The sequence below is a fragment of the Bombus terrestris genome, chromosome 4, assembly GCF_910591885.1.
Source record: "Bombus terrestris chromosome 4, iyBomTerr1.2, whole genome shotgun sequence".
NCBI lineage: Eukaryota > Metazoa > Arthropoda > Insecta > Hymenoptera > Apidae > Bombus > Bombus terrestris.
In genome coordinates this window covers 7,265,064-7,280,123 of record NC_063272.1, presented here as the reverse complement: position 1 = coordinate 7,280,123, position 15,060 = coordinate 7,265,064, and the positions used below count along the sequence as shown (strand labels likewise).

Genomic DNA, 15,060 nt, shown 5'->3' with positions numbered 1-15,060 from the left:
TTTTTTTTTTTTTTTTTTTTTTGTCTCTAAAGATATATTCGATTAATTTCGTTCTTGACGAAAACGAATTTAAATATCTTTTCCTTGAAGAATACACGTGTCTTTTACTCGATGCTCGTTCGAAAATCATTAATCTATACAGGATAATTTATTGCTATATACATTCAAATTATTAATTAACGCGACAGAAATAATCTTACTTGTGTTCATAATTTATATACAAGAATGGTAGCTGATTAAAATGATATTTGCCAATTACGAACATTATGATTCAATTATGTAAATCAGCAAATATATCAAACATTAAACTGAATTATTTGCATATCAGAAAGACTTAATTAAAAGACTGAACAAATAATAAACAATACTGTACTTCGATAAATTAGACAAAATCTATTTCTTCGCTCTAACCAAATAGAATGCAACTAGAAGCCTCGATCGAACTAAAACATTCAAACCAAATTTCACCGAGAAACAGAGAAACGAAAGAAACCCTGTCTTTCTCTCTATCGAAGAAAACAATTATCTTATTTAAAATTTTACCATCATTTTATAAAAACAACCACCTAGACAGGGTGGTTAGTACCGAGACAACGAACTCTACTTTGCACGCTTTTGTCAATAGAATTTCATTTATTGAAACGAAATTCTCGTCGATGTCTCATTAATCGAACGTCTGCTGCTGGAATTCACTATCCAACCGAGAGCTCCTGTTACATAAAAATTAATGAATAGCATTATACGAACCTATTACGTGAACGCCAATTGTATAAGCCGTTGGTGCCCCGACGAGTTCAGAAAAAAATGGAGTTCCACCGATGATACAAAGCTGGATGATCCGGAACACGTTCGTCCCGGTTTGCCTTAGCGTGTCGTTTAAAAGGCGGCGATATCCGTCACCGTGGCCGTAAAACGTTAGCCACAGTCTATAGCCATAAACCAGGCTGCGAAACGCGTGCGCGAACGTTCGAGCTTGGCTGAGTTGGCTGGCGCTCGCGCGCGAATGTTTCAGTTTCGTGAGTATAGACTCGGTAGGAGTAATAATCGTATACCGTTACTTCTTTCGAAAGGCCGTTGACTCAATTGCGCCCCGGATAAAAGAGGCGGTTCACGAGTCGTCTGAGAGCCATGCACGGGATACATCGACGATGTATAATCTATCCATTTACACACCTACGTCTCCGTGTGTTCACCAACGAAACTCGTGTGAACAATCGTTGGTCAGTCGATTAGGATTCGACCACCCAGCTTCGATCTCGAGATCGGCCAACGAACGAACCTCCGGTTAGAATCGCTTTGGCTCACCAAAGGTGCACGGCATTCACTGGCGAACACGTTCGCGAACAGCGTTCGCGAACAATGATCGCGAGCTGTTTGCGGACGTTTCATGATTACGCTCGCGATCTTTTTCGAATGAAATCACCGATCAACTTTGGTTCTTACGGTTAACGATTGCTATTGCGTCTAGGTAATTATTTTATGAATTATTGACTTGGCAACTAAGTGTCATTAAGCGGTATTGACAAAATCCGCAATCACTTAGTTGCCAACCCAATATTTGATGAATACTGCGACATCAATTTTTGTGTATTTTATGTATTACGCGATTAAGCGTTTGGAAAAGAAATTGTAAAAATGATTTGTTTCGTGACGTTAGGTTTTACGTAGACTTTACGAAAGATTTGAATCTAATTTGAATTCGTCCCAGATCTGAGTAAATATTAATGGATCGGTATATATGATTTTTCCGAGACACTTGATTTGACACATTAACTTAGATTTAATTATTCAATCGGAGAATCTCACAGTTTCTTTGTTATCGATACGATATTTTATAGAAAATGGAAAAAGTTTTTCTTTAACTAAACAGATAATTAATGCATAAGAAAGTAATTAGAATTGGAATTGTTCATGAAATTGACGAACGAGAAAAAGTAAAACGTTATTCTCTGTTTAAGAAATAGCGGTAGTAATATGTATTTAGTAGCGTTCTTTTGTGTTTTATATTAGACACTAGAAGTATACTAATATTCCAACTGGTCGAACGCACACTTTCTCTTCCTTTAAATTTTTCCCTCGATCCTAATAATTTCTAATAACTCTTTGAGAAGCTATCATTCTCTCTAACAAATTAGTCTAACATTAGTATAACAACAAAAAGGATAGCTGATATTACGTCGCATTTTTTGTCACATTTCATTTCACATGCTGAAACATGCTATGCGTTGCAAACACACTCTAAAGACACTTTCTTTCTTCCAACGTTTCCCTACGACTTTTATAGCCCGGACTTAATAGAATCTATTATGACTGCTCGACTACCTGGCCCGAACGTGTTTCCATTTAGGTTTAATTTTAGGGGACTTAAAAATCCATATTTCAAATTTCAAGAACATTTTAACCATCTCTCTGCTTCGAGCAAACTCAAACTGGCCAATATTTCTTAATATTCGGCCAGAAAGATCGATCCAACCAAACAAATTAAACAACGTTTCTTTTGTAAAACAGATAATTTTTTATGTTGCGTTCGTTTCCGAAATAGATCTTTTATGTAAACCGAGAAAATGAATGCATTTCGAAATGGGACATTTTAATTGTCCAATAATACTATGGCTGAAAGCTCAAGTCGTACCATATTTCAAAACTGCAGTTTTATTTGTATGGTTCAACAGTTAAGTCAGTGTCCATTAGTTAAACGTGTTTAAAAGAGAATATAATATTCACATTATTTCGAATCGTACAATTCGAAGAAATAAGATCGTAATTCGATTACGATTCTCTATGGGAATTCCTATTTTTATACAGCTAATTGAACACGTGGAATCTAAGTAGAAATTTATTTCGTTCACTGAATATTATAATAAGTACGTACTACACTTGCGATAGTTTGCATACGACCTACACTCGACATTTGACGTCAATTCTCTGCATTTTCGCAATTTTAAACCTGTAAATGCATAAAAATGCCCCAATCTAATTATAATATATTAAACTATACAGCTTCCTAATCCTTTCTCTTCGTTTTACCGATAGCCCCTTACTTCAACACGCTGTACAAAAATTCACCAGCGATCACATCCTCTTTTCAAAGCTTTCGCGCGTTTTTCCAGTCTTCTTCGTCCTTTCGTGTTACAACTCACAGGAAGACGAGAGGCATCGTCGTAATTCAGCTAATTCGTCTCGGTTCTCACTGATTCGACGAGACATCGTCGCGGTGATCGTAGTTGGAGAACACGGTGCGTAAGAAAGTGCGCGATGTCTAGCTCGTTCAGCACGCGATCGTTCACGACCACGCGTATTCGGCTGCTATTTTCTCAGCCAAGTGGCGCTACAACGGCGGGTGCATTTTGAAAGTTGAAACACATTCACGACCGAATTCATCCTGATTGCTCGCTACTGCGCGCTAAATACCTGTTTAGTGATTCCGCCGCCGCGTGCCACTTTCACAGCAAAAATCTGTCGAACATGTTTGAGACTCGATTTCCAAGCCAACGGGGAACGTGCACGCGACAATACCAGGATTTTCTGACCGATGACTCTATTAACGTTGCCACCGTGTTCCGTCACGATCATTAGGTTCGACAGAACTTTTCAACTAAATGGGAAAGATCATGTTTTAGCTGATGAGATGCGGATAATTCATTGTTTGAGAAACGTTTCTAATATTTCTTTAAAATTGTTTCTATACCTGTTCTTTATACGTGTTCCTTTTGTATTAATTTGTTATTAAACAGCAGAACGAAGATCATAGCGACGTAAGTCAAGATTTTACGAATTTCGATCTAATCACGTGTTTCAACTCTTGAAAGTTCCTTTTAGTTGTATAGTTCAGTAATACTTTTATCTTCTGACATTGTGACACGTTTTCATGAGTCAATGGAACACGGTGAATATATTTTTCTGATGGTAAACGCTCCATATTTTGTAACTCTTCTTTAGAATCATACACGCAATTGACAAAAAGGTAGAGGAAAGGAGATTTGGATAAATTTTGTGAAATATAGTTATATCAGAAATGCAGGAAATCTTAAGAATTCCGAATTCTTCGACAACTTTGTATAGCGCATAAATATTCGATATTAGTAGAAACTACGTCGATTCGTATATGAAAAATATCTTTAGTTACGAAGATACCATAACGAAAGAATTAATCTCGTTTCATCGAAAATCTTATTTCGTGAAGAGGATTCATCCTTCGCTCAAGTGTTAAAACCGGTATTAAAGCTTGTACAATGCAAACGACATTCGTTAATTTCGTCAAACGTAAATTCAGCAACTGCCGTTACACAGTAGCACGCATCCTCATTTTCAACAAAGTACCTTCCTACCAGGTTCTACGTATCATTTTTGCAATATCAAATTTTTCTAATAATGTAAAAGCTAAATACGAAATTTAATACCCAATTAATTAACTCGAAAATGCTACAACAAATACACCGATGTGTTCATACTTCCTGTAATTACTGTACGAACTATTTATCTCTCGATAGTGTCGACTAAATGAAATTCCAATGTAATTTCAATCTTCCTCGTATCTCCAATCCCTTTTCTTCCTTTTTTTTTTTTTTTGCTTTCTTTTTTTACCAATCTTTCCCTCATCGTAACGACTATATCGATCTGAGAATAACCTAACCGAGGTGACAGGGTCGCGTCTTGGCGTGGTCGCGCAGGTATAAGCGCGGCGTGTGCTCTCGTCTAAATTCATCCGTGATTCGTCGCCGTCCTAAACGAACAAACATACATACGTGGCCCCGCGCTCAGTCTCCACGGAGTTACTTCCATGACAAAGGCCGGTCAAACCTGCCTGACAACCTGTAAAATTCCTATGAATGAGCGCAACCTTCTCTTCGTCTCTCTGGTGACCAGCGGCGTGTGTCCGGAGTTCGGGCTCTCATTTTCGAGAGTGTGCGCGAGCGACTTCGACCTCGTCCGTTATTAAATTCCTCGACCTCAAGAAGCCGGGACACACGCGGCCTCCGCTACGGGATAAAAGGGGAGGACCCCGATGCCACGTGATACCATCGAGCTTCGATTCTTTTCTGTCCGGACCATGAACAACGGACCAACATCCTCTAAGATCAAAAATCAAATTTTTCTTTAAATATACAATTCGTATGTATGATGTATACTCGAAGATGAAAATCAACATTTTCTTTCTATAATTGTCAATTGGATCTTGATCGATTCGATTGTGGATAGATAAATATTCGTTCTTATTTAGTATTAGTTTATCCGAAAAGTCTCTTTCGTTTTATGAGGAAATAATAGACGCACAACGTTTTTTGTTTTATATTATTTTGTTAAATTACGTACGGTCGATTTTGTTCTGTTGAGATAAACACCACAGACATTTCGCAGACTTTGTTTCACGTTTGTATGAAGCTGCACTGTTGTAAAAGACACGTTTGCGAAAGAAAGACACTTTTCGGATAACTTAATATATGGAAGAATCACATTAAGTATGAGATGATCGAATAAGTATATACGCAGATATAAAATTTCGTCTTACACATTTTACAGCTAAGATACATTTTATTTCGAATGGATAAATGTTGAGTTTCATTTAATTCGAATTATTTCGAAATGCTACGCTGTTTACGAAATAGCTTAATATAATGTAAAATTCATTTTGGACGTCTTATCCCTATGTAAAATACGAAATTTAAGACACGATGTTTTCTACATTTAAATAGTAATCGAAGAACATGTATTTTTCGTTATATTTTAAACGCGTCTATTATCGGAGAATATACGTTATTTATATAAAAATATTCCTTTGAAAATCGTCCGCTTCGCCTTTAGCAGAGCCAATGTTCGATAAGAATATCGAAATTGTACTTCCGGGCGTTGGGACTGGATAAGAATCGGAATGTTGAACAGCGTGTTTGGTGTTTGGTGTCGTTAGATCGGTGAAGTGAATTTTAATTGACTCCGAGGGAGAGCCGTTTTATGATGATTCTATGGTAGTAAAAGTAATAGGCGGAGAACAAATTGGTTGCGAACAGAAGTGTGATTCTTGGCAGGTCGTATTCTCCCTTCTCTCTCTCTCTCTCTCTCTCTCTCTCTCTCTTGCCCATTATATTTTCAACATAATTTATTTTTCTTCTTCTCCTTTTGCATTAATGCAATCGTTTTTTAAACAAATCCAATTAAGATCGTTTTTTATATTTTTCCCTATTCTTCTGGTCGATGTAAGGTCATCCTTAATAAATGAAACTTCGTTTTGGAAGTTTATCTATAGCGGAACAAGTTTTATTTTAATAATATCAATATACAGAAGAATCGAATTAAAACTCTTGAGTGTAACTTTAAAGCCAACCAAATACTCAAGATGATTTTCATTATGATCATAAATGAGTAACAAATTATAAAACAGGGAAAAAACCGAAAATCGTATTAAATAAAAATTACGATGGAATAAAATAATAATTGAATTTACAACGAACAAGTAATCGAGCATCGATTACTTCACTGTTAAAAAAAACAACATGGACTCTCCATACATCTCTTTCCATGTAACCATAGTACTTTTATCAACTTTCAAACAACTATTATACAACTATAGTTCTTAATGTAATCAAAAACAAACAACTACCAAGCAATTGCTTTTTCACGATTAATACAAAATCCAAAACAAGACAAGAGAACGGGAGAGATCAAAAGAAAGCAGACATAACCTCAAAAAGCAACCCAAATCCATAAGCCCAACTCCTAAAGTAAATCCAAACAAACAAGCTACGTATTATCAACCAATTCCTTTTTTACGATTTAAACCAAAATCCAGAGGAAAGCAAGAGAACGCGAGTGTTCAACAGAAAACAGTCATAACCTACAAAAAGCAACCAAAGAATCGTAACGACTCCTGAAATAAACCCAAACAAGCAACCTACATACTATCAACCAATTTATTTTTTTTTTTTTTTTTTTTTACGGTTGAAACGAAAGCCAGAGAAAAACAAGAAAACGCAAGAGATCAAAGGAAAACAGCCATAACCTCCAAAAAGCAACCAGAGATCCACAACAGTTCCTAAGATAAGCCCAAACAGACAACCTACATACTTTCAACCAATTCCCTTTTTCGTTGATACAAAAGTAGCAAGTCCAGATGAAAAAAGAAGCGAAACTTAATAAACGAATAAACAAATAAATAAATAAAAAAGCAGAGAAAAAAAGCGCGAGAGCAATGGGTAAAGAGGCGATGGTTTTAAGGACACGCGAGGCATTAACGAGGTGGCGAGGAGCAAGATTATCCGCGACGAGGAGGTCAAACACATTCTCGATCGTCAAGGTTGCACAAGCGGTCGCCTCTAGCTTTTACAGTACACGCGCGCGTATCAGTTCGCACTGCGCTTACGTTCGCTCGAACGTTCGACAGTGTGTTACGCATTTGCATAGACTCCGCGGCACTTCGCGTTCTTTAAAATTTCTAACTCGGGTAGAAGTCTGTGGCCGTCCTTGTCGGATGTCTCAATTTTCCGTGCGGTATGCAGCGCCTATGACTAATACGTCCGCGTATCGCAACAAGCCAGAAATGGCAATCGCGCTGCGTTGCGACAGTCGATGCTGGCACCGAGAAAAAAAACAATGTCCGAGAGACGCGCGCCGTTCGAACGCCTGCCTTTCGTTGGCCGTTCGCCTGGAAACGCGATGCCCGATCCTCTTTTCACGTTCTCGTTGTTCGCGCTATCGCTTGTCAGATGTAGCTGCTATTTGATTCGGCAGAATCTCGAGGAAAAAGGAGCCTGAAACGTGATGACGAAATTGATGTCTGCATTGCCTTGAGATTTCGCTTCTAGTTTTTTTATTTACCGTTACACGGCTACGTTCGTGTTGATTGTTATAACGGCTCTTTTTTTAAGGAATTTTCTTATTTAAACATTTAGATAAGATTGTGGAGATTGCTGAAAGGACAAAACGAATTGGAATGTTTGGGAATATGTTAGACGTTAGATACGTTCGAATCGATAATCATAACGAGCCTTGAAGAATTTTCGTATTTAGATATTTGCAGAAATTGAGCAAATTTCTGGCAACAGGATCCACAAGACAAAATGGTAATTTTCGTAAATTTGTAGATGTTTCCAGATTTCTAGTATTATCTATGTTCATTTCGAAATAAAACAAGAATGTCATAGTATTTGAATTTTCACTACTGTCTTCCTCTTGTCGAAGTTTAATCGACGTTAAGTTGTAACGTTAAGTAAACGCAAGGTAATTACGTAATACGAATGCATGTGCGTCTCATTTGAGTCACTTCAACAGTAGTTTTAAACAGCATGTCCAGCGTTGTTAATGATTTTTCTTTACGATTACAGTTTAGCGTATTTCTATGTGTTCTGTTGAAAATTCAATATGTTATTGGTAGGTAGTCTGTCTACTAACGATACACAATTCTCCGTAATTGTTTTTACCTTTGCGGTTTACTGTTTTTCGTGGTATTAAATGTAATTGGCTGAAGTGTTCCTAATAGATCACATTGTATAAGAGTATGACGTACGACCATGTAATTTGTTTGTTCTACGAATTGAATGGATATTGATTGTTGGCTCTGTATTAATCAACTTAACGTCACTATATTATACCCCTTACCGCGTATCGTGTCACCTTGAAATTAATTAAGAATCGAATAAACTAATCTTAGAATTCTACTTTTCCATTTATTCCGTCAGAAAAATTTATTTCGCGTTTACTTCACAACATTGGGGAATTTCACAGATGAAACTTTGGACTACTTATATCTAAACTTGATCTTGTTGCTGTTCTATGTTTATGTATCTATATTTATCTATATCTGTATGAAATATCTTTGATAAAAAGTCTAGGGCATTTACTGGATGTACAAATTAAGTTGGTATGATTAAAATTATTTGTTTCTGTTTTATATTCAAACATTTTTCTGACTCGTGGCAGTTTTTAAAAATGTCACCTGCATTTACGTAATTTCATGCTTAATTAGATAACGAGGACCCTTTTGATTCAATTAAATTTATATTACACGTTCCATAAATAAAACTTCAATTTTCATTAAAAGGGTTTTCGATAAAAATACAAATTCTTTGCGAAGAAGCTCAAGCGTAAAATTCCCCTTGACTTGCCAACAGAGGATTAATTAAGAATCCAATATACCAATCTTAGCCTTCAACCCTTCAATTAACCCCTCCAATAATATTATTTCTGTTCTTCTTTATTTTTTTTTTTTTTTTTTTATTTTCACAGAATCGATACTCGAGATTGGAAAACCAAATCTAAATAGGCAGAAAGGCATTTTTTGTTCTGGTAACACTTGCTACAAAATCGACGCGAATGTAACACCATAGAATAATCGAATCTATAGGAACAATTCTATATCAAATCGATGAATGTTTCTCTAAGAGATTGAATGAGAGTGATTCAACAGGTGGTAGGAGATTTTTCAAATATCAATTTAAATGCAAAAGACAGGTGTTTCTTTATAAAAGACATTGTCAAAGCATTAAAAGAAAAACAAGAAAGGAACGACTCTTTGTTACTCCATTTGTCCCGATGCAAACCGTGCCTCGCACAGGCTTCACTCGAATACGGCAAAAATATTTGTTTAAAAAACGATATTTACGTGACAATTATAATGCTGGTTATACAATATCGTAAAGTAACTCGATATACTATGTAAAAATCATTTTTCCGCGAATATCGATGGATACATTCAACCGTGCATAGGTTAAAGTAATTTTTACAATCAAGAAATCTACAGGGTCGTTTCAGAAAATAAACAATTCGATTGAGAAAGGCAGGTGTTCTCTCGCATTGTTACAAAGAATATTGTATTTTTTTTTCTTTTTGTTGCACCATTTGTTGGTTCGAGATGGTCGTATATTATTCAGGTTTAAAAGGTGTTCAGGATTATTGCAAATGCTGTGAACATTCTCACTGTCGCTCGTCTCTTACCCGCAAATCGTCCACTTATCGTGCTCGTTATTTTTCCACAAGGTTTCAGTAAACAAACATTTGCAAACAGGTCTGCCATGAATTTAAAGTTTCAATGGCACAAAATGAATGTGACTAATTTTTACAGAATATGATAATATTTACCACCATATTTAAAAATGTACATATGTACGATGATTACATAAAAGAAATATTCGACGTTGATATAACGTTTCTTTCGTTAAAGGAAAATCTTTTGGTTCAGCTTTGTTAATAAGAGATTAACGTTTTGATATCGTGTAATTGATAAACGATTGTGAAATTGCTATAGGAAATTGTCCATACGAAGAACATTATTATTTCGGATAATCAGAAACTTCAAAGCGAAATGTTCTTTAGTATCTACTACATACATATGTGTCATCTAATCATCGTTTAAATATAAAGCCTTGGTTACTTGGTTTATATCATTTCGTATTTTAGTGGCATCAAAATATATCCGATCGAAGTATATTTTCAAATATCGCTCAATTTAAATATTTTTACGAAGACGATCGGAGAAACGAAATCTGATCGAAGAAAATCTATTTCGCTTGCCAAATATCGTACTATACTTTAAGTATCTTTATATATTTTCGTAGTTTCGATACCTTCTATTCATTTTTCTATCTTTAATCTTCAGATAATATCATTCGATCATTATCAAACAATTTTTCAAAGTTCTATTGCATCTTACACGATAAAAGTAATCGGCGGTCTTTGTTATACAAAGTACAAGATAAACAATTGAAACTAAGAATCTACGAAGAATATATCCGCGGTGTATTTATAATAAAAGAAAAGTCAAACCAAAAAACACGATTCCGCTTGGATTCAGCGTGAAAGCAACGTGACGATCTCCAAATCGCTATCTCGGCACGCGTGACGCGTGTACACGCGCGCGCATTGCGCAACGCACAAGCAACCCTTACATAATGCACGTTACGTTCGAACGTTAGACGCTCGATTAACCCGCGCGTTTCAGCCTCTTCGACATCGAAAAATCTTCAACGATAACGACGACGACGACGACGACAACGAGCATGTCAATGGCGAGCAGGTAACATCGAGGTCGTCGAGAAATGCGCGAAACAATCGAATATTAGGCGCGCCTACAGCAGCAGGAAACAAAGTGAAAGTCGCCGACACGGTGACGCGTGAAAAAGGCCCGAACGCATCGCGATCTGCTCGCGTACGCGCGCCGGAATACCATCGAAGGCTTCGAGCGGAGCGGAGCGGCGCGTCAGGGCCGTGCTTAACGCGTCTGTTCCCTGTGAGAATCGATGTCGCCCTGGGAAACGCGATATCATCGGGAAACACGGAAAAAATACACGGTGCAACGGAAGCGAGAAGTTTAAATTGGTCCTGGATGTCCATCAAGGTTCTTTTCTTCTTTTCCTGTTTGTTTCGAATAATTGGTTCAAATCGATATACAAGTTTTTCACTCCTCATCTTGTGATTATTTGATAGAAAATGTCTGTTAAACGTTGCCGTCTATGGATCATTTTTCCACCCAATTGTGTTTTTTGGTATTATCGAAATTTCTAAAGTTCGAAGTATCATAGATCCTTGTCTCAAATGTTTTCTTAGGAATATTAACGATCTTTTTGTTTGCCGAAGCAAGAGCAAAAAGAAAAGTATAATACGTGAAACAGAAGTAAGAGATTGCTGGATGTTCTTCGATATCCTTCAAATTGTCAAATATATCTTCTTAATTTTGAAAATTAATTGGTTGAAAATTAATTGATTCAGATTGGTAAGATTCTACTAAAAATAAAAAATTGTTCTTTGTTCTTTTGACATTCGCGTTATTTATCGTTTCAATTACTTAATTGTAATTTAATCGTATAGAGTATAGTGTCTTGGCATTTCTTGTACAACCAGGAAGGAATGATTCCTTATGAAAAACTAAATTGGAAATGGAAGATGAAGCTTTTGCGCGCCTTGTTATAGAGAAAAACGACTTCATTGATTTTCTTCGTACAAGAAATCGTTCCAGTCATTAGCTAATTGCATTTCAAACAGTTACCTTTTTTCGAAGATACGTAATCAGCCGCCAAAGTAGACTATCGTCTTGATAATCAGTAAGTTTGCGATAATATAACCGTATACGCAAGATTTTTCCAACCTTGGGTTTCAACGAGAAACTAAAAGGTGATTGCATATTCGATGATGAAATAGATTAAAGTTAGATTAATAATTAATTGCCGCGCCTTTTGACAGTTACTGTTACATAGATGATACAGGAAAAAAGTAATTCAGGCATCCTTCAATTTCTACGAAATAAAACATTCACTGCAGGGATCCATTCAGAAAACCTTGAAAAACGTATTCGTTTAATTCATGAAATTCCTTGCTGATGCGACTGTCGCAACAAGCAAGAAAAGAAAAATACAAGAACGAAAAAGAAATCCTTAGCATTGCCCTATACAACGTAAGCGATCGTTCGGATGCTTGTTACATTAAATTAAATAGCTCTCGGTTCATCGTAGTCATCGACTAAAATATCTTCGACGATTTTCTATTCGCGACAAGCAACAAAGAAGACTTAAAAAAAAAAAAACGTCAAACGTTCCTCGTGCTGTCCCATGAAACGTTGTAATCCTTCCAATTGCTATTATATTAAATACCTGACATTACATTCCTATTACGTCAAATTGATCAAATAATCCTCGAACACGCTTCGTACATACCAATGATCATGATCACATCAATTAAAAATATCTTCAAACATTGGTAGCCAAAGTTGCGGCGGTTGTCAATAAAAAAAAAAATGTAGAAGCGAAGAAAAGAATTCTCCATATGGTCCATAAGACAGCACATTCGTTCCAATTGCAGTGACATATTAAAATAGGGCGCCGAGAACGCTTTCTGGTGGCCATAGCACGCGTCTCACGGTCTCCACCCACGCAAGCTTCGCTCTGGCTGGCTCGCGGTGTGCGCTCAAGTAGCTCGAACTCCGCTCTCCACGGCACTACGCATCGAGATTCTTCCTGGTATGCGCTCGCGTCGGTGCTCACGTGAACGCATGCATCATTCGCTCGTAAAGACATCTGCGCGCAGCCGTGTGCGTTGCCCGCTTGTGCGCACCGTGTACGTGCATGCACGCGCGCGAACCGCATCGCGTACGTGTACTCTTCGTCCTCGACGACCGTTCTTCCTACTCCTCCGAGCGACTCGGCTTCCTCGACGCGTGCTATCAGCACCGATAACGAGCACCGAACCAGATAAGCCGCAACGAAGGAGGTTTCCTCCGGAATCGACGAGCGACCCGTTCGAATTAAAATGCCACGTCACGAACGTGTACAAGCGTGTAATAGAGCGATTTCGCCAGGACTTAAACGCGTTGCATACTGGCCACATCGAAGGGCATAACAGAGATAAGGTTCGGTTAGATTGACGAGGAATTTGCAGAAATTTTCGTACGATTAGATATTGGCAATTCTTCTTTTCCTTTTAAATTTTTTGTATGTACTTTGCTGCAGTTTTTACGAGGAGATATTTGACAGATTATCGTAACAGTTGGGATTGAGAAGTGGAAAGGGCGAATGACGTTGAGTGTCGGAAGCGACGACTTTCGATCGAAGTAGAAATTTTTATTCACTTTTTCTTTGCACATTTACAGACGTGCACATTTCTGTTCACTTCGGCGCGTTCGTCGTATTTAGCACTTAAATGATAATTGGATTTTTAATTGAAATTGAAAAACATTTTAAACCGTGCAAAATCAGAGCGTATCGAAATCGTAATACGTAAGTAGATTGTCATTGAAAATTGCGCGGTTATATTAATAATGTTACTACACTTTTTGTGGATATTCTATAAGCCATAAATAGAGTGGCTACGAAAGGCACGTGCGTATGTTCTTATCTTTTAACGAAGTGTTTCTTTTTTCTCTTTTTACAAGGTTCTACGTTTCATTTACTTTGTATGAAATTTTTGTAATCGCGCGAAGATTCTACTAATTAATGCGCTTCGATTGAATTAATTAGCACGTGCATGCTATATTAAACACAATGGCGTTCAATACGACTATCGTAAGTGAATATTGGAAGTTTCGCGCGATTCCATGAATTCGAAGTCATCGATCGTTATCCAGGTATTCTAAATGGCAGAGAACTTTTAGAGAATATCGCGTACTTTGTAACATTCTGTTCTAATGCCTATAACGCGATAGTATCAACGAACGTAATTGAGAACCTCGACGAGATCCAGTATCATAACGTAATGACATTAGCCGAGCTGCAACCCAGATACGCTGGTAACGTCGCGAAATACCTGATTCTCGAAAACTGTGTAGTCCTGCGATATAATGCAGGAATCTTCATAATGCAGAGCGTGGAACACTTTGACAGAGCTGTTTTAGAGTAGAAACTGGAGCAACTTAACGTAAGAATATCGAACTAATCGTGCTAACATATACCTTACTGTGCAAACGGAGCAGAAATAGGAAGAGAAAGGAAATGAAAAGATCCGAACAACATCCAAAAGATATAAAAACGAATGAAAAGCCAAATTTCAAGGAGAAAGTCGTTGCATTCTCCCCTATCATTAACCCTCGTTCGAAACAGACAAGAAAAAGATTAATCGAAGCAAAATACAACTCAACGTATCGTCTGGGCGTAAAATCTCGAAGATATCGTGGTACCATACTGTAACTAGACAAACGAAAGAAAAGTTAAATAGCGAAACCAAATACGAAGAAAAAGAAATAAAAAGCTAGAAAAGAATTAAAAATAAAGAAATAACAAAGCACATTCCCCTATACATTTATTAACCTTGTTCTAAACAACGAAAGCGAGAGTTGATCGGATGAATATGGAATCAAATATCATCGTATAACGCTGAGCCTAACGAATAATTGAGAAATTCAGGTTTCTCGTTTCGTCTATCGTTCGCGCAGCAAGAAGGAACAGGAGGGAGACGACGTTCAGGATCGAACGTCAGAAGCCGGCGAGGTCACTGAATAGCTTAAAGGTCGACCGCCTATATCCACCGGAGTGAACAATATCCCGTGGGAATCCTTTTCCTGATTGAGACCGTTCCATACCCTGTTTCTCTGTGCTGCGCATGGCACACACTTTTCCATCAGATCGAGAACCTCGGAAGCCTGTTTTC

General features: G+C 37.3%; 1 long non-coding RNA gene across 2 annotated transcripts in view; it reads right to left on the bottom strand.

Annotated features, from left to right (window-relative positions):
• LOC125384836 overlaps positions 1 to 15,060 on the bottom strand; it is a 41,907-nt gene that overhangs the window by 22,043 nt on the left and 4,804 nt on the right. Inside the window, exon 2 of one of the 2 annotated variants that reach the window (XR_007223643.1) lies at positions 748 to 5,072. This is a non-coding gene — a long non-coding RNA (uncharacterized LOC125384836). Of the gene's footprint in view, positions 1 to 747; positions 7,528 to 15,060 lie in introns of those variants that run through there. The other variant, XR_007223642.1, reaches the window with a different exon arrangement.